General features: G+C 32.2%; 1 pseudogene; it reads right to left on the reverse strand.

Moving 5' to 3' along the window:
• LOC122274711 overlaps nucleotides 1-22,299 on the reverse strand; it is a 97,165-nt pseudogene that overhangs the window by 70,270 nt on the left and 4,596 nt on the right.

Here is a 22,299-nt window from a genome sequence, read left to right on the forward strand (position 1 = left end):
TATTTATAAATAATTTAATTTACCTTAGCTCAATTTAACATCTAAGTAGCTTTGACATCTAAACAGGAAGTTATTCTTTTTGACATCTAAAAAGAAAATACTGCTTATGCCCTCAATGTAAACTACATGGCATCCCTATCGGTCGAATGAATAATAGAGCGCGGCAGAAGTCGGAAATAGGATTGGCTTATAATGGAAGAAAAAGCAAACCTTACAACGGCCGATAGAAAAAAAGTAAGACATAGTGAAAAAGCATTACGACAGATGATGATAAATGATAAGGGTTTTGTTATGTATAAATATAATCACCTATAAATCTGTATATTAATATTAATTTTTTTATATTTAAAGTTTAAATTAATATTATTTTTAATAAAATATATTTTTTAATTAATTATATTAGATTGATACACATATTAATATATAATTATACTGACTTTTCCAAATGATAAAAGGACCGCCAAACTGATAAGCGATGGCATTATTTATTTTCATAAAATTTTTTACCACATTTTATTTAATAATTATAATTTTAAATTTTTTTTAAATAAAATAAAATAAATAATTTAATTTTTTAATATTATAAAATAAAAATAATATTAAAAAATATATTTTAATAATATTTTATTTAATTTTTATTTTATTTTATTTTTAAAAATAAGTATTTTTTACTGTTACAATTCGTACGTAGGTGTCCAGATTATGACACATGATGATAATTAAATGATAAAGGATCCACTAAGCTGAAAAAACGCGTTTTGATTTAATTTTTTACTGTTACAATCTGTACGTAGGTGATATTATGACAGATGATGATAAATGATAAACGACCCATCAAATTGAAAACGCGACAGATGATGTAAATGATGAACGACCCATGTAATTGAAAAACCGGGTTTTGATTTTGGTGTGACGGATATGAGAATTTTTAATTTAAAATCAATTTATAAATTAAATAAAATATTATTTTTTAATATAATTATTATTTTAAAATTTTAAAAAATAATTTAAGAATTAAAAAATCAAATTATTTATTATATTTTATTTAAAATTTTTTAAAAATTATAATATTAAAATATAAAAATAAAATAATAATTTTATATTTCACCTTAACTGCCAAATCTTAATTTTTCACTGCCACAATCCGTACGTGAGTGTCTACCATTGACAGATGATGATAAATGGTAAAGGACCCACCAACTCAAAAACTGCGCTTTGATTTAATTTTTCACTATCACAATCCGTATGTATAGGTGTCCAGCCTCATGTATTATGATAGATGACGATAAATGATAAAAGACCAACCAAACTGAAAAACCGCGTTTTCAGTTAGAGAAATGATTCAATGCTTCCGCTCAAGTGTCCTGTTTATCATTTTAATTTTTTTAAAAAATATTTTAATTTAATAATTAAAAAAATTAATTTTTAATTTATTAATAATTTTTTAATTTTAAAAAATAATTAAAAAAGTAAATAAAAATAAAAATATTTTACACTAGTGTTATTTGTCCAGCTGCTAACGGCATAATAGCGGTATCCTTTGATTTAATTTTTCACTATCACAATCCTCACGTGAGTGTTTAGTACTGTGCATTGTGACAGATAATGATAAATGATAAAGGACCCACCAAACTGAAAACCCGCGTTTTGATTTAATTTTTCACTGTCACAATTTGTACGTAGGTGCCTAGCATTTTGCATTATGACCGATGATGATAAATGATAACGGGACCCACCAAACTGAGAAACCGCGTTTTGAAATAACTTAAAATAAATTAATTTTAAGTTATTTTATTTTATTTAAAATAAATTAAGTATTTATAAGATATTAGATTTAATGAGACGAGAATATCTGATAATTATTCTAAAATAAATAAAAAATATAACTTCTACCTATTTTTTTATTAAAAAAAAGCTGCTTAAAAAGATTTTTAAATAATCTGATAAATAAATTATTGTGTACTGCATTTTACTAGCTTATAGTGTTGAAGAAGACTTTTATAGTCATTCTATCTTGATTCTTGATTAAAAAAATAGAAAAATATAAAACAGTAACAATCGAAAGATTGGTAATACACCGGTATATTTTACAAATTAACTAAAATAATTAATCTTCTTTCTTATTTTAATTTTCCAAATTTTACAAAGAGTAATATTATATATAGTTATTTTTATGTATTTTTTATGCACTCTATTGATATGATTAGTTAGATTAAATTTTTTAATTACAATTAATCACATCAGTAGAATACATGAAATAACTGTATATAAAATTTTTGTTTTACAAAATACCTTGCATTCTATTTACTATTCCCTTCTGCTTCATTTAAGTTTGGGTTTGGATAGTGAAATGATTTCATTATTATTTTTATTACTTTTTATTTATTTTTAATTACTATTTATCTATTAATATTTTATCATTATTTTTAAAAAATTTTTAATTATTATTTACAAGTTATCTGAAATCATCTTATTACTCAAATAAGTTATTATTTCATTTCATCTTATTTTATTATTATAATTTTTCTAGATAATATTTATAAGGACCACCAAAGTAATTGCGTTTTGATTTGATTTTTCATTGTCACAATTCGTACGGAATGTCCATCGTTGTGGGTGTGTTATTTGACAAATATCACTACCTTGTACAAAGTTCTCACAACGGAATTTATGAACTTTAGAAGAAATTAGCTAAAATAATATTTTTTTTTTCTTATTTTAATTGTCCATTTCATTCCTCAATGTTGCTCATCTATATTAGAAGCTTTTGTTTTAAATAGGAAAAGGTTTTCCTCTTAATATGCGAGTTGGGAAAATCTTCTTAAACTAATATGGACAAATTGTTACGTGTCTTGTGATCATATAAGAAATATGTCTTTTTGTATTTTTAATTAAGGGGTAGGTACATGTCAATTTAAGCTTAGATTATTAAAAAATATATAAACTAATTTCGAACTTAATAGACTTTTGTCATTTCTAAATTAAAATGAGTCGAACAAATTATGAAATTCGATCGTAGACACAATAGTAAATCAAAGATAACAATAAGAATAAATCTTCCCAACACCCCATCCTTTTTTTATTTTTTTTTATTTTTTAATATTTTTTTGAATTTATTTTTTAATTAATTTAATTATTTTATTTATTATTTATATATTAAATATTTGATAAAAAATAAAATAATAAAAATTAAAAAAAGGGTGGGGTGTTGGGGTGTTGTGTAGCATAACCCTAACAATAATGCTATTTGAAATGGGGTGGATCGAAAATTTCGGAAGAAAAAGCACATACTTATAGCCAATCAATACATATGGGTGGAAAAATCAATAACAAACAATAAAAATTAGTGCGTCATGAGACCTGTTGCCCAGATGACTAACACAAGAGAGGGGGGTGAATTGAGTTGTATTAAAAAAAATAACACTTATAAATCAAATATATAATATAAAATATAAACAAAATATGAAATAACAATAAATATAAAGAGTAAGGGTAAGAGAGAAGTAAACTCAGTATGTTAACGAGGTTCGGCCCCACTGCCTACGTCCTCGCCTCAAGCTACCCCTTGAGGATTCCCGAATTCACTATTCAATCTCCTTCAGGTGGAGATAGAAACCTATTACACCTTTGAACAATACCGCTACAAAGGATCCGTGTAGAACACCCTCTACACTTGCAATCACCTTACACGTGGTGATTCAACTATTCCCCGTGTAGAATACTTTCTACACGCACAAGGGTTATACTAACCCTTTTCTGATACAAGAGCTGATAGTGGGTAGGTTATCAGAAAACACTCCTCAATGAGTGAAATAAGAACAATACAGCGCAAACTATATCTCTCAAAATGAACAAGAATTAAGGCTCAATGCTTAGAGAAGAGAGAATGAAAGCTTTGAATGAATGTTGTATGCTCTAAATGTTGTGAATGTGAAGCTCTCAAATGATCTATTTATAGGTATATGAGATTTCATATTCAAATTTAAAAAGATTCACATGTCAAAGACAACATCATTCACTTTTTCAAAAAATTCAAATAAAAGGTTCTTCCTTTTCAATTGTCAAAGACAACATCATTCATTTTTCAAAAATTTCAAACCTAATTTTTTACTTTTGACATATGACAAAAGGAGCATACTTTCCTTTTTCAAAAAATCAAACCTAATCTTTTACTTTTTGCATATGACAAAAAGAGCACACTTTATTTTTCAAAATTTTCAAACAAAATCATCTACCTTTTGTATAAGTCTAAAAAAGGATCAATTACTTTTGAAAATATTCAAATAAAACATGCACATGTGAAAGATGACAATCAATCATTTTTAATATTTTCAAAGTTCAACCCTTTAATCAAGGTATGCACATGTGAAAGATGACAATCAATCATCTTTTAAAATTTTCAAATTTAATTTTCAAAATATTCTTGCACATGTGGAAAATGTATTTTAATGCTTTATAATAAAATATTAATTTTTGAGCCTTAACCCTAATTTCGAATTTAAGATATTTACAACATTACTCTATGACTTTAATCTGAATTTGTTTCCTTCTTGCTCATGCTTATTTCCTTGATGTGCTTGACTCCATTGTGTAGACAACTTGAGCTTGAGACTCCTTTATTCTTTGAATTCATTTGTTATCATCAAAATCCATGTGTAGATATATAATTACACAAAACTTGAAACCTTGGATTCAACAATCTCCTCCTTTTTGATGATGATAAATACTTGATAGAACCTGAAGCCTGTATTAATACTTAAGCTCCCCCTGAGAATGTGCGTTAGTTTTTCAAGAAAAAATATAAAAATATAATTACAAGCATATATAACAAGTTTAACAATTTAAACAATGTTAATGTTCTAGTCTAAAACTTCTCCCCCTTTTGGCATCATTAAAAAGGATCGGCAGCAAATAAATGGACTGAAGAAAACGATGCGTTAATAGACACTGTAGATAGTTGAAAAATGGAGTCGTCCGTGACCCGACAAGTGCTGCAAAGCCTCGAGGCCTAACTCTATGAATTTAGTGCGGCTAAAGATTTAAACAATCGCCTGATGTTGTTGACAAACAGGATTGAAGGCTCTAAGTTTCTAAAAAAAAAAAAAATGATCATTTTCACCTATCGGATACAAAAAAAAAATACATCGCTTCTTGACCTGAGTTCTGTTTTTCCATAACGATAGAATGGCCGAACAATTCTCTTCCACTAATGTTCCAGACTTGAATCAGGAACCCTTGACGCATCAACCATCAATCTTCTCTCCTGAGGCCGTCAATACCATGATAGGAGCAGAGAACTATTTTTCTAGTAGTACTGATTCTGAGATTATTGCAGAATCAAGAATGCTCAGTAGTCAATATGCTGCCTCTGTTACGATCATGTCTCGGAGGTTAATGGCGAGGATGAGTGAGATTGATCATCTTAACATCCAAATATCTGAGTTACAACAGAAGCTTGCTAATAAGGATAGAGAGAATAAAAGGCTAAAGCAAGAAAACAAAGAGTTGAAAAAAAATTTACAGATTGGTATGCTCATGATCTGCAACCACTAATAGAGGAGCTGGAACGAGAAAGGGTTCAGATACAAGGTCAACATCGGCAGATAACAGCAGAGGTTCATCGTTTACTAGAAAAATAGGGATAATCTACTGTTAATCTCGCTGGCTTAGTAAGAAAACTTTTGACAATGTGTATCCAGCATATCTTGTATTTCTTTTGACTAAATAAGATTTGAAGAGACAATTGTTTGTCTTGTTCTTTATGCTATCTCTATAAAATCAGTCTTAAAGTTTATCCGATTTGTATCAAATCTTATTCTCATCTCTATAACTCATCTGCATTCCTTCAACATTCTCGCTTTAAGTTTTCAATTCTTTTCTCAATGGCTCATTCTTCTAACATTCCTTTAGATTCATCCATGAGGTATTCAGCACCTCAACCTCCTGTCCTTTCTGCAGCTACCATTGGTGCCATGTTGCAGCAAGAGAATAATAGTTTGGCTAATAAGTCAGACTCCGATGCTATCTACGACTTGGTGAGTCTTGGGACTCGCTACTCATCCTCTATTGTTGCTTTTTCCCAGCGAGTACAAGCCAAAAACCATGAGGTTGAAAGGCTTAAAGAACAAATTGTTGTACTTTAACGAATTGTTCAAGAGTCTCACACAAGGGAAGGAATCATTCGGCAGAAGAATAAACAGTTGAAATCTCTATTAGATTCTTCATTCCGGTTGCCAGTTCCCATGGATAGGAATGACATGATATTGTATGAAGAGAATGAGCGTCTCAAACATGAGGCTAAGAACCTCAAGTTTATGTAAAAGTATTTAAAAAATATCTTTATATTTTTATGAACTCTGATCTATCTTTTAAGAGATATTCATAACATGCATCATACCTATTTCTCTTCTAATCATACATAATCTATCTTCTGGTAAAGGTTTTGTGAATATATCTGCTAACTGATCGTGTGTGTTTGTGAACTCTAGTACTATATCGCCTTTCTGCACATGATCTCGAAGAAAATGATATCTTATTTCAATATGCTTAGTTCTAGAATGTTGTATTGGGTTCTTCGAAAGATTTATAGCACATGTATTATCACATTTGATTGGAATGTGATTATACAGGAGTTTAAAATCTTCAAGTTGTTGCTTCATGTAAAGAACTTGAGCACAACAACTACCCGCAGGAACATATTCTGCCTCAGCAGTAGATAGTGCAACAGAATTTTGTTTTTTACTAAACCAGAAAACTAGTGCATGACCTAAGAAATGACATGCTCCACTAGTACTTTTTCGATCTATTTTACAGCCAGCATAATCTGCATCTGTGTAGCTGATTAGATCGAAAGATGTGTGCTTAGGGTACTATAACCCTAAGTTAATTGTACCACTAAGATATCTAAGAATGCGCTTAACTGCAATTAAATGTGATTCTTTTGGAGATGATTGAAAGCGTGTACATAAGCACACACTAAACATAACATCTGGTCTACTGGCTGTTAAATATAATAAGTTACCAATCATACCTCGATATATTTTCGAGTCAACTGGCTTACCGAATTCATCTTTATCAAGTTTAGTTGATGGGCTCATTGGTGTTCCAATTTCCTTAGCACTTTCCATCCAAAACTTCTTCAGTAATTCCTTAATATATTTTGATTGATTGATGAATGTCTCACTTTTTGCTTGCTTAATTTGCAATCTGAGAAAGAATGTAAGTTCTCCCATCATGCTCATCTCAAATTCTTCCTGCATAGTCTTAGCAAAAACTTGATACATATTTTCATTAGTAGCACCGAATATTATATCATCAACATAAATCTGAATAAAAAGAATATCATTAGTTTCATATTTAATGAAAAGAGTTGTGTCAATTTTTCCTCTTGAAAAACCTTTTTCAATCAAGAAATCACTGAGTCTCTCGTACAAAGCTCTAGGAGCTTGTTTGAGTCCATACAGTGCTTTTGTGAGTTTGAAAACATGATTTGGGGAAATATGATTTTCAAAACCTGGAGGTTACTCAATATATACCTCTTCATTGATAAAACCATTTAAGAAAGCACTTTTAACATCCATTTGAAAAAGTTTGAAATGTTTATAACAAGCATATGCAAGTAGCATTCGAATAGCTTCTAATCTTGCGACTGATGCATATGTCTCATCATAATCGATTCATTCTTCTTGATTAAAACCTTGGACTACAAGTCGAGCCTTATTTCTAGTAATGATTCCGGACTCATCTTTCTTGTTTCTAAAAACCCATTTTGTTCCAATGATAGTATGATTTTTGGGTCTAGGAATAAGTGTCCAAACATCATTTCTTTCAAATTGATTCAACTCTTCTTGCATAGCTAGAATCCAAGATTCATCAAGAAGTGCTTCATCAATATTTTTGGATTCAATCTGAGATAGAAAAGCAGTATGATTGCAAATATTTTTAAGAGATGATCGAGTACTTACACCTCGTGAAGGTTCTCCCAAAATTTGTTCCACTGGATGATCTTTCATAAATTTCCACTGTTTGGTTGCATCTTGTATTAAATTTTGATGATCTTTCCTGATGGCTCCATGTTGAACTTCCTCTATTGTGTTCTCTTTGTTGAGATTGAGACTTTCCGTGTTATTTATACCTCCTGTTTCTTCATCAATAGATTTCTTGGAGAGTGTAGAATTAGATTCATCAAATACTACATGCATAGATTTTTGTACAGTCAAAGTCTTTTTATTGAATACTCTATAAGCTTTACTATTAGTAGAATACCCGAGAAAGATACCTTCATCAGATTTTGCATCAAACTTGCCTAAATTATCCTTGTCATTCAAAATAAAACATTTGCATCCAAATACATGAAAGTAACCAATGTTGAGCTTTTTCTCATTCCAAAACTCATAGGGGGTTTTATCTAACTTAGACCTTAGCATAACTCTATTTATAACATAACATGCAGTACTTACCGCTTCGGCCCAAAAATAACTAGGCAAGTTGTTCTCATTGAGCATTGTTCTTGCCATCTCTTGAAGATATCTATTTTTCCTCTCTACTACCCCATTTTGTTGAGTAGTTCGAGGAGCAGAAAAATTATGCACAAAACCATTTTTATCACAAAATGTTTCAATATTTTTATTAACAAACTCTTTTCCTCTATCACTTCGGATACTTGAAATAGTATAACCATTTTCATTTTGAATTCTCTTACATAACTTGATAAATGTATTATGTGCCTCATCTTTATGAGCAAGAAAGATGACCCAAGTATATCTAGAGAAATCATCAACAATAACAAATGCATAATATTTTCCTCCTAGACTTGCAACTCTATTTGGTCCAAAAAGATCCATGTGTATCAGTTGCAATGGTCTAGTAGTGGAAATATATTTCTTGGTTTTAAAAGAAGTTTTTGTTTGTTTACCAAATTGGCATGCATCACAAATTTTATCTTTAAGAAAAAACGTTTTTGGTAAACCTCTCACAAGATCATTTTTTGAAAGTTTGGAAATAAGTTCCATGTTGGCATGACCTAATCTTCTATGCCATAGCCAACTAGTTTCATTTTGAGCTGAAAAGCAAATAATATCCTGTGAGGTAATTTCTTCAAAATCGATTGTATAAACATTATTGTTTCTAAAAGCAATAAAACAAATATTACAATCATGATCATTCAAAATAATGCACTTATCCATTTTGAAAGTAACTGTAAATCCTTTATCACATAATTGACTTATGCTCAAAAGATCATGTTTTAGACTTTCAACAAGTAGAACATCTTCAATTATGAGAGAAGATTCATTACCAATTTTACCTATTCCCATGATCTTTCCTTTCGAGTTGTCTCCAAATGTCACGTGTCCTTCTTCTTTAGATCTAAGATCAAAGAACTTAGTCTTGTCTCCCGTCATGTGTCTTGAACATCCACTATCTAAAAACCACTTGTTTTTGCTTGTGGATGACTTCATGCATACCTATAAAAACAATTAAAATGATTTTTCTTGGTACCCAAGTTCTTTGGGTCCTTTATTTATTAGTATTAGAAGAAACAAGATTTTTAGGTACCCATATGGCCCTAATAGTCATTGTATGATTTCTTCTAATAGGACAAGTATGATAATTATGACCATTTCTATTACAGAAATTGCAAATAGCATGTGACATATATGAAGAACTTGAATGATTATAATAATATCTTTTTTTGACAAAATTATTTTTATGAAAGGAATTTTGAATATTGGTCTTTGATGTAGAAGGATTATCAAAGAAATTTTTATAAGGTTTGTATTTTTGTTTTGGCATATATCCCAAACCTGCCTTGTCAAAAACACATCTTTGACTACTAAGAAGTTTTTCAAAATTTCTTTTTCCATTCGTAAAGTTTTCAACAATATTTTTTAAATCGGTTTTCTTCTTATTCAACTCAAGATTTTCATCTTTCAAAATGATACTTTCTTTTCTTAAAATATCAATTTCGTTTGTTAAAGAAGAATTTTTCTTTTTCAAAGCAGTATATTTGATACCCAATTTTTCAAATTTCTCATAAACCTCTTCTAAAACATTTTGTAATTCTTCATATGAAGGATATTCAATATTATCAAGATTTGTTACCTCAATGTCATCTTTAGCCATAAGACAAAGATTTGCTGATTCTCCATTGCTTGCTTCACTATCTGAGCTACTTGAATCATCATCCCATGTAGCTTTCATTGCTTTCTTGCCCTTGTTTCGATCTTTTTTTAGCAGAGGACAATCTGGCTTGATATGACCAGGCTTATTGCATTTATAACAAATTAAAGTGTCATTTTTACCTGAATCTTTCTTGAAAAACTTTTTGAAGGATTCCTCAGAGGAGTTTTATTTTTCTTTAAAAACTTCTGAATTCTTCTTGTTATCATCGCAACTTCTTCATCTTTGTCTTCATTTTCCTCATCGTCATCGCTTTCACTTTTATGAGGAACAGTTTTAAGTGCCAAGCTCTTCTTTGACTTTTCTTCTTTTTCTCCTCTTTTCAATGTGTACTCATGGGTGATAAGTGACCCAATGAGTTCATTCACTTCGAGTTTCTTGAGATCTCTAACTTCAAGAATCGCTGTCACTTTTGATTCTCAACGTTTTGGTAGAGAGTTGAGAATTTTTCTTACTATCTCCACCTTGGAATAAACTTTGCCAAGAGCTGTCAAGCTGTTTATGATGTTAGTAAAACGAGTGTGCATACTAGAAATAGATTCATCATCATTCATCTTAAACATTTCATATTCATGAGTAAGAATATAAATTTTTGATTCCTTGACTTGCGAAGTTCCTTCATAAGTAACTTCCAAGTTATCCCAAATTTTTTTTGCTGTAGCACAAGTCATTATTCTATTAAACTCATTTCCATTAAGAGCATTAAATAATAAATTCATAGCAGTTAAATTCAAAGTATAAAGTCTATCGTCTTCACGATCAAACTCTCCTTCTTCCTTTTTGACTTTTACTCCATCAACCACTTTTGTTGGAATATAAGGTCCATTTACAATACATTTCCAAATTTCTCGACCTTGAGCCTGAGGAAATATTCCCATTCTAACTTTCCAGAATGAATAATTATCTCCACAAAAGAGTGGAGGCCGACTGCTAGATTGACTTTCACCAAATGAAGCTGAAATGTTAGCCATAAGATCTTAACTCAAAAGATAGTTAATCCTATAATAGAGCTCTTAGCTCTGATACCAATTGTTACTGATCATAGGCCGCACCTATGTCACCTAACAATTATACCTACCAGACTAGCCGGCCACCGTCTCTACCGGTGCACCGTCACTCATGGTCGGAGAGTCTTGCTTCGGTGACACAGTCACAAGCGAGAGTTCCCATGAGTGATCTGCCTGTATGAACAGTACAGGTCAACTAGCTCTGATACCAATTGTTGCCCAGATGACTAACACAAGAGGGGGGGTGAATTGAGTTGTATTAAAAAAAAAATAACACTTATAAATCAAATATATAATATAAAATATAAATAAAATATGAAATAACAATAAATATAAAGAGTAAGGGTAAGAGAGAAGCAAACTCAGTATGTTCACGAGGTTCGGCCCCCCTGCCTACGTCCTCGCCTCAAGCTACCCCTTGAGGATTCCCGAATTCACTATTCAATCTCCTTCAGGTGGAGATAGAAACCTATTACACTTTTGAACAATACCGCTACAAAGGATCCGTGTAGAACACCCTCTACACTTGCAATCACCTTACACGTGGCGATTCAACTATTCTCCGTGTAGAATACTTTCTACACGCATAAGGGTTATACACACCATTTTTCTGATACAAGAGCTGATAGTGGGTAGGTTATCAGAAAATATTCCTCAATGAGTGAAATAAGAACAATACATCGCAAACTATATCTCTCAAAATGAACAAGAATTAAGGCTCAATGTTTAGAGAAGAGAGAATGAAAGCTTTGAATGAATGTTGTATGCTCTGGATGTTGTGAATGTGAAGCTCTCAAATGATCTATTTATAGGCATATGAGATTTCATATTCAAATTTAAAAGGATTCACATGTCAAAGACAATATCATTCACTTTTTCAAAAAATTCAAATAAAAGGTTCTTCCTTTTCAATTGTCAAAGACAACATCATTCATTTTTCAAAAATTTCAAACCTAATTTTTTACTTTTGGCATATGACAAAAGGAGCACACTTTCCTTTTTCAAAAAATCAAACCTAATCTTTTACCTTTTGCATATGACAGAAGGAGCACACTTTACTTTTCAAAATTTTCAAACAAAATCATCTACCTTTTGTATAAGTCTAAAAAAGGATCAATCACTTTTGAAAATATTCAAATAAAACATGCACATGTGAAAGATGACAATCAATCATTTTTAATATTTTCAAAGTTCAACCCTTTAATCAAGGTATGCACATGTGAAAGATGACAATCAATCATCTTTTAAAATTTTTAAATTTAATTTTCAAAATATTCATGCACATGTGGAAAATGTATTTTAATGCTTTATGATAAAATATTAATTTTTGAGCCTTAACCCTAATTTCGAATTTAAGAGATTTACAACATTACTCTATGACTTTAATGTGAACTTGTTCCCTTCTTACTCATGCTTATTTTCTTGATGTGCTTGACTCCATTGTGTAGACAACTTGAGCTTGGGATTCCTTTATTCTTTGAATTCATTTGTTATCATCAAAATCCATGTGTAGATATATAATTACACAAAACTTGAAACCTTGGATTCAACAAGACCCACTAAAAGTAGTGCATTAATTTTAACTTGTACATGGATCACGACAAAGTGTAATCTTGTTGGACCTAACACTGCATATATATCTCTTCAAATTTAGATTCAACTTAGGTGGCATTATTACATTACTTGATTTTTCTTTCATTCCTTCATATTTTTATCTCATTATTCTTCTTAGTATCATGTATCCTACACTTTTCACCAAACGTGCCTATGATTTGGACAATCTACAAAGCAATTTGACAATAGATTGAAATGGGTGCCACATCGAGTGTTACTATTCACTTCACAAAATGCAAAAGTAAACATTACACCATAAAATAATAAATAATCATACGAACCTAATGGTACAATTCATTTAACAAAATTTGACTCCTAAGTATTCCAAATAAAATTAGAACATCTTCATGCTTAAGCACTAAGCTAATTTTGCATGCACAACGTTAAACTTGCCACTTGGATGGTGTCGATCGGTGGAATATATCGTTGCTACTGTTTACAAATTAAACTCCTTATTCACATTGGCAATTTTGACTTTAGCTAAATTTTTAAAATTCCTCTTTAAATTCGGGTCAATAATGATGGAAAAAGATGAGTACATACATTTTAGCGTAATGAGAAGTAACTTTTTAATTTAATGAAATGATATTCATAAGAAAAATCAGTTTTGAAAATTTCTTAAAAGAAATATAGGATAAACAGTTAGGATAGCGATACAATTACTCTCTATATATGTTTATTTAAAAAAATAAAAACTGCTCTATAAAGTTTATTACTTGGAAAATGATATTCCCACCGAGGAAAGCCACAGAAAATATTCATTGATTATATATATTTTTTACTTAATAGTTAAATAAGTATGTTTTAATAAGTTTGTGAATTTTCTTTTAAAAATGTTTAAGAGGTTTCAAAACAATTTGCATGTTTGGCATGAACTTTCAATAACTTTCCTCGGTGGGGATAGTATTACCCTTATTATAATTTAATTATATTCTTATTTAAAATTTCAAATTTGAGTAAAGAATTTTTTTTTAAAAAAAATGAAAACCAATTAAGAAAGTCAATCGTAATGCTTTTAGTATATGTTTGAGATTATGGTAAAAAATATGTGAGGATTAATTAATAAAGTGTTTGAGACGCTGCCCTCATTTTGACCAAAAAGAAAAAATAGAGAGGAAAAAAAGCGAATATATTACTTTAGCGAGGCACGAATAATTTTCCTTTTTATTAGCTGCGGCTTCCCACACCGACTGCTTAGCCCAGCATTAGATCATTAGAAAAACTACACGCATCTCTTATAAGTTCTTGATTTTTCCAAGGAACATGAGCAGTACGGATCATTAATTGATTTAACTTTTCATCCACTCCTCATGTATCAATTGTAAAGCGATTTGTTTTGAGCACCTAATTCTCTCTTTTCGCTTATTTATTTTATTTTTGGCCTCCTCTCTTCTCCTAATTATTATTAAGGGCTTTGCTACATGCAGTCAGGAAATACAGTCGGCGTGCAGTCAGCTGTACGGAATGAATAAAAAAAAATTATAAAAAAATTGTTTTATATTCAGGGAGACCTACATGAATTATAAAAAGTTATAAAAATAATTTTTTTTTCATATAGATTCCGTATTAATTTTTTTTTACAGCCGACTGCATGCCGACTGCATTTTCCGACTGCACAAATCATTTCTGTATTATTAATGTTGTTATTGAAGTTAATTTTTTCTCATCATTTCTCTGCCATCTCATATTGTTTTGAAGAGAAGGAGATGTGTGCAAAAACGACGATGCAAATGATCACCTTTGTTTTTTTTTTCCAAAAAAGGACACCACCTCTGTAATCTTATCAATTCCTCTCATTTGTGCAGCGAAATAGTGTGGAAAGAATATATAAAGGAAGATTTAATTATTTATATTTGTCCAAATCTGGTGCTGTAGATGACCTGTTGTAGATCTACATACTCCAACATGGATGAGATTGATGTGTTTAATTTTTTGTTTCGGATAAATAGTTTAATTTAGATTATGCTGTCTCATATATAGGTTTATAGTTTTTATAGAGATTGAAATGAGGACTTGATTCCTGAACATCCTCCTTCTTCTTTTTCTTATTTTTTTTTCTCCCTTTTCCTTTTAAACTCAGTCCCTCCTGAACATCCTTCTTGAGAGAGGGAACAAATGCTAACATGCCATCGGACAGTAGGGCCTATGACATAGTACTACAAGCATGTTTAAGTAAAGTCCCAAAACCATCATATATTAAAGGAAAATAGGTATTCAAATTTCAACTAGGCACTTTAACAAACTAGGACCTTTAATTTATAACATCCTAATTTGCTTTCCCCCAAAAACTTTAGGGTAGATTGATGATCAACGTCTAAGTCTTACATCAAATTATTGTATATAATAGTTTTGCATGTGTTATGGTTATCTATACTTGGTGTTTTTTCAACTAATGCTTTTACCAACTTCTTACTTGGTTGACGCTGACTATGACACTCTATTCAAGACCAATATAACTAAAAGTGGTAGAGGAAGAAAAAAATCAAATAAAGCAAAAAAAAAAAAAAAAAAAAAAAATTTTAAGAACAAACAATGATGAGATACACAGGTTGAAACAAAAATATAAAATAAAAATCAAGGATTAACTACATTATTGCAGGAGGGTAAACAAGATGGCCAAAGTTTTCGGGAAATGCCAGTACATCAAACCAAAATGTTGCATCAGAGACGAAGCAGCAAAGCAATAATTATAAAATGGGCTCCTCTCACCTCAAAGCTACCTGCGCTTCCATTCAGGTTGAAGCAATGTGATATGGTTCTATTAAATGTTTTTCCACCAAAAACCCATGCAGAAAAGCGCCTATCAGAATCATAAAACTGAATGACCTCCCCAACCTCCATTATAGCCTGAAACAAATTCAGTTATCAAGCAGATAATAACTTCACCCATCAACAATCATTTCTTTAAATACAGGCTAACAGAAGGCCCACTTAACAAACCAGAACAAATAAACTTGTTTTTCTCAAAAGCTCAAGCAAGCAAATTGGATATTGAAAACGAGCCACTTGATCAAATTGAGTTATAACAGAAATAAAAGAAAGCAATTTAGAAACATGTTTATGGACCAAACTTCATAGAATATATATATATATATATATATGAACCAAATCAAGATAACAACAAATTTCTCAGGTCAGTGTTATATGTGGGGAGGTAAATTTGAGCGTCAATATCATAATGAAAATACAACTCATGAGCTCGTATAGGAGAACTCGATATGGAGGAGAAGAAGGACATGCCAATCGATCCAAAGGAGAGGATGCACAGACTCACCTTCTGATAAGAATTCAACTGGCCAGAAGGATCAATGTAGCGTAAAGAATCTGGGTTTCGAGGATTTCCATTTGAGGTTGGACAAATTAAAATTGAAATTTCAAAGTATGAATAAGAGTCTTATTCAGGTGAAACATTTACAACCAGAAAAAAAAGAGAAAAAAAAATCAATTATCACGCATATACTAAATAGTCCTCTAGAAATTACTTACCTGTAAAGTCAACCGCAACCATAAAGTTGAGCTCAAATCCACGAGAAACGTAATCAAGAAAGCAATATTGTTCCTTCTCACAAAATAGATCTACAAACAGCTCTCCCTTCAAAACCTATATTGATGAATCATTGAACAAATGCATATCCAAATAAAAAGAATAAACTAAAATATTTTAATAAATTCTACCGCAAGTATTAATAAGTACCTTCTTGTGACCATGATGAGATGTTATAGTAAGATTTGCACCACTTCTACCTTCATGAAGTTTTTTCAGGTCGACCACTGACTTCTGAAGTTTACTAATGAGGTAAATTTAAGAACAGTATCTTCTTTAGAGCCAGAGACTAAACTCGGATAGCAAGGGAAAACGAGCAAAAATGAATCCACAGACTAACTAAATTCCCACTTACCCAATAAGCGAATGTTTGCCACTGCTATTGAAATCAAAGCACTCGATAATCAATGGGTTATCCTGCAACAAGTCAAATTTCATGCACCACATGCATCTTCTTAGTCATCCAAACAGCAGAATATCCTATAATATATGTGATAAAATCTTAAGGTGACAAGTTTACCTTACTTCCAAACTGCTGCATACTCAGGCATAGGGGTTTCCATGTTGGATTTAAATTGTTGTTCACCACTTCAGTCTTGCATATTGGAATTGAGCTTCCACTCTCAACAATTCTAGATATTCTTAGAAAAGGGTCCTAGAATAGAGAGATGAATTTTAAGGATGAAAGAAACAACGAATATACATGCATACATAACATAAGGCTTGAAGGTATCTGCTTTGCAAATACATACACTTTTAGAAAATATGTCCTTGTTATTCAAGTAAGAACAATGGAGTATCATCTCAACAACCCTCCTTGAAGCAACTGTTTCCTCTGCATGGATGGTGAGTACCCCTAAGTTCCTCAAACCCACATGCCCAATTTTACCATGAAGATTAAGGGTTCAACTCCGATTTCGTTTGGTAAGTACCTGCCATGGAAGAGGGGGGAAGGATTTGATGTTTAGTAAGATTAAAAATGGCAGCAATTGCAACATGCTTTTCAACTGCATCGAAGGTAACCTAATATCTTAATATTATAATATATATCACTTAATTAGGGAAGTAGCTCTCACAGTAGTCTTTCCATATTGAATTTTTTAATACAAAAATTTTGAAAATTGATATAATTTTATACTTAATTTGCACTAGCTTAGTGAATAAGCATATGTGCATTCTCAATGAGCCTAATTGATCCCAAGGCAGCATACCTCTGCAAGAAAATCTTGATCCTCCAATTTCAGCGTCTGAAACACAACAGAAAAATGGATCATACAGATTTTCTAAAAATTATAGACCAACGGTAATAGTTTAACATGATTCATTAATCACAATTGAAGTAGTTGCCCACCCTCCCCCCCCCCCCCCCCCCCCCTCCCTCCCTCCCTCTTCTTCCACACACATTGATGTACAAAATATGTGCAGAATTGAGTAAGCAAACTGATGCACACCCTTCAGTGAGTACTTTGCCACGTCAGTCTTACGTTATACAGTTATACGATGTATCTATTGTCCAAATAACTTACGCTGACATAATAGTTGGCATCTAATAGTCATTTATTATTGTTCTCGAGTTTTTTTTTTTTTTTTTTTTTGCCAATTCAATGTGTTTAACCATGTATCAACAAAAATCAACCGAACAGGCTAGTGAAAGTATAATGTCATCTAACTAACACATATTTTCTCAGAAAAACCAGTGCCCAGCTCTTAGTCCCTAATGTAAAAGAGTTCTAACTTGCAAATCATGTACACTTTTTCTTGTCTATAGTTGGTACAAATTATAATTGGAAAAACATAACCTACAAAGACTATAACATTAGATACTTGAGAGCAGAAACTATAATGTACCTTCACAGGTATATTGTGATATTTGGTATCAACATCATACACATGAAATCTGGAGCGAAAATAAAGAAGGGAAACGCAACTGTAACTTTTTCTATCCACGTGGGATTTAAGCTATTTAGTATAACCTCAGTGCGGCCTAACTCCTCTAGTTTTCCATCTATTTTCTTCGCATATACCACTGCCATGGGATCACTCTGAACAGAAAAATATCTATTTTAGTTCAAACAACAGTAAGACAATCCTGATCAAAACATGAATGCATCTCATATGAGCACATAAACAAACTACTGTGTATTGAAAAACTCAAACGTTGAAAGCTATAAACACCTTTTTCCAGAAAGGGTCAACATGAAGTATTAGTTCAGCTCGCTACATGTGTAAATACTACTTATGGTAAATGTAAACTGAACACTACCAGCGCTGGCCGGTTTGGGTGTTGAGACATTCTCAACACTCTCCACTACTATTCATTACTTTATTATTACTTTTCACCTACTTTTTACTACTATTCAATATTTTATTATTACTTTTTCACTACCATTCACAAAATATCTTAACACTTCTCAACACCCAAACACTTAAACTTGAGAAGAAAGAAAAACACCAGAAACTTGGGGTGTTAGCGCAGTTTCTAGCAATTTTAAGCAAACAAAGATGGTGTCCAGGGTTTAGTCATCCAAAGGTTAAGCTGAAGAGATACAGAAGAAGCAAGAAACTCTCTAAATTTGGAATCCATTTCTTGTTTGAGAAAGTCCTAATGGAAGGCATACATCCTCCTAATCAGTTAACACAAGATACTAGTACTGTAGTTTTCTTTCCTACCAAAAACAGAACAAACTAAATTATATCACTAAGCACTGTAGTTTTCTTACCCAGGTTTTAATTACCCAAACTAACTAAGACAGTCATCGATCCACATACATCGTAATCTAGCTCATTACAAGAGTATGACTACAAGTATCTTATGCAAACAAATACTGTCAAAATAGTAACTAACTTTTTATTTTTATTTTATTTTATAGGTAAATAGACATAGCCCAAGTACACAGAACGTATAAAAATAGTAGCTTAACATAAAGTAATGATCATCTCATGTGCCCTTTTAAACCCTGACAAACCGCCTTCTCATGCAATCTCCCCTCTGTTTTGGTTGTATCTTGAAGTGAAACTCACACAGTAAAATGTACTTCAACATAATGAACCGAAATTGTGATAGTTTTCTCAAAATTTAGAACTGATTAATTCATCGAATTATGTTAACTCAAGAAATATTATACCACAGTCATGAATTAATACAAATGGGAAGTGTGGTTTGGATCATAATTTCAAGTCTGTGCTAAGCATAGAAAATATATAGGTGATGAAGGTGGACAATAGAGCACCTAAACAAAAGATTTGGCAAAGGAAAGATCTAGTATAAACCCTCAGTAAACATCACCTATCAAACATATGGTCATTTTTAGAGAGGGATACCTTTGAAATGATGTCACGATCTCCCTAGTTAAATGCTGATAGGGATAACTGCAGCACAGATTAAAATATACATGAATACATTTTGAAAAAGAAAAACAAATGAGTTAACAGTACAGAAATAGATAAAAAGACGAATTAAAAGCAAAAGAGCCACACAGGCAGATAGAATAACAATCTCCTATAATACAGTTAATTGATCCCATCCCATGTAAAGTTTTTGTCAGGCAATATACTGCTTTGGAGCTTGCCGTTATTCCCCCCATTTCTTTCTAGTAAGGGGCAACAAAAATGCACAATTTCTATCTGTTGGAGACTAAAGAAATGGCAGGTAACCCTTTCCAAGAATATAGGTGGCACTTCAACCTTTGGCACTTAAAAATGAGAAATATTCAACTCCTGCACAATACTATAAGGCAGCATGTCGCTTCAAACAACCTCATCAGTCTCCAATTTACTAATATTCCGTTAACATATTTAGCTTGACTAAAATGTTTGACTGCAGTCTTAAATTTATGAAGTTGGTTACCATGTGGGGTATCAATTTAGTCAATTCACACTTTTGGCCCGTTTGATGCTTGGTTTATAGTTTAAGAAGAGTATGAGTTTCAAAACCTTAAATTTCATGGCTTTTAACTGTTATTTCTGAAAAAACGAGGGAAGCGAAACAGGGAACAGAACAATAAGTGGTCTATATCAGTAAGAAAAGTAAAACGAAAGCATGTAGTGGTCCTGATACGAGCAATAACGAAATACATTTTTCTATTGAAAAAACAGAATTTGGAATCAATGGCCTCGTCTGACACTCCAAAGTTGAATTGACATCCACAAAATGGAAATCTTACAAAGTTTACTCTTAAGAGGAGAATTTGGCAGTGCAACTTAGGAAGTGAGGTGGGCTCATAAATGGATCCATGGTAGCAACTAAACCATACAAAGAACAAGCAGATATGGCCTATGGCCATAGTTTTGAATCAAGTACAATGTATGGGGAAGATATCCATCCTTTCACGGTATAAGCAAAACATCATCGTGTAGCGGTAAAGCCACTTTTATGGACTTTTATGGGTCAAAAATGGTGGCTAGTTGACAACCTACATCAGGCTTGCGTTCACATTTGCTTCCGCCATCTTCCACCGCCAAAGCCACCTTTATGGGTCAAAAATGGTGGCTAGTTGACAACCTATATCAAGCTTGCTTTCACATTTGCTTCCGCCATCTTCCACCGCCAAAGCCACCTTTATGGGTCAAAAATGGTGGCTAGTTGACAACCTACATCAAGCTTGCGTTCACATTTGCTTCCGCCATCTTCCACCGCCAAAGCCACCTTTATGGGTAAAAAATGGTGGCTAGTTGACAACCTATATTAAGCTTGCGTTCACATTTCCAAGCCGCCATCTTCCACCTCCTTTAACTCCTATAAATACATGTTTTTACTCTTAAAAACCTATCCCATTTTGAAAGAAAAATTTAGAGAAAGAGAGAGAGTTTTAGAGAGAAAAATAGTGAGGTTTCTCCTATATATTGTCTTTCCTTTTATAAGTAAGAGTGAGTTTTCTCCTTTTATAAGAGAGGGTATTGTCAATTGTGCTCTCCTTATTCAAGAGAGAAATTCTTGTAATCCTTTTGCTATAAGTGAAATTCTTTTACAATTGGAGTTCCTTATTATTATTTTTATTCTTTCTCATTTCTACTTCAGTTGTAATTGTATGCCCCGTACCACAACGTCCTAACAGTGGTATCAGAGCATCAGGTTTATAGTCAGTTTTCGTGCTACAGTTAGATCCAGTTAGTGGAAAGGAGGCATCTTCAATAATGGCGACGAAGTACGAAATAGAGAAGTTCAATGTGAGTAATTTCTCATTGTGGAAAATGAGAATAAAAGCAATTTTGAGGAAAGATAATTGCTTGACGGCAATTGGAGATATGCCCGATGAGATCACTGACGACGGCAAGTGGAACGAGATGGATGGCAATGCTATTGCTAATCTGCACCTAGCACTAGCTGATGGAGTATTGTCAAGTGTGGCGGAGAAAAAGACAGCAAAAGAGATATGGGATACTCTGACAAAATTGTACGAGGCCAAATCACTACACAACAAAATTTTCTTGAGAAGAAAACTCTACACCCTTCGGATGATGGAGTCAACTATGGTGACAGACCACATCAACACCCTTAACACTTTATTTTCACAGCTCACAGCAATGGGGCATAACATAGAGATGGGTGAACGTGCTGAAATTCTACTTCAAAGTCTACCTGATTCGTATGATCAACTCATCATCAACTTAACCAACAACATTGAAGTTCTAGTCTTCGATGATATTGTAGCTGCGGTTCTTGAAGAAGAAAGTTGGCGCAAAAGCAAAGAAGATAGACCAGGAGGTTCACAGCAAGCCGAAGCTTTGGTAATGACGAGAGGGAGATCAACGGAACGTGGCCCCAGTGGGAGTCAAAATCAGAGTAGATCAAAATCCAAAAGTAAGAAGAATGTCAAGTGTCATCACTGTGGCAAGAAAGGACACTACAAAAGGGAGTGTTGGCATCTCAAGAAGAACGAAGAAGCCAAAGGCATAGGCCTTGAGTTGTCAAAAGCTCAGGGTTGTGTTGCAAGTACCTCAGATGATGGTGAAATT

This window comes from Carya illinoinensis, chromosome 8, assembly GCF_018687715.1.
Source record: "Carya illinoinensis cultivar Pawnee chromosome 8, C.illinoinensisPawnee_v1, whole genome shotgun sequence".
Classification (NCBI taxonomy): Eukaryota; Viridiplantae; Streptophyta; class Magnoliopsida; order Fagales; family Juglandaceae; genus Carya; species Carya illinoinensis.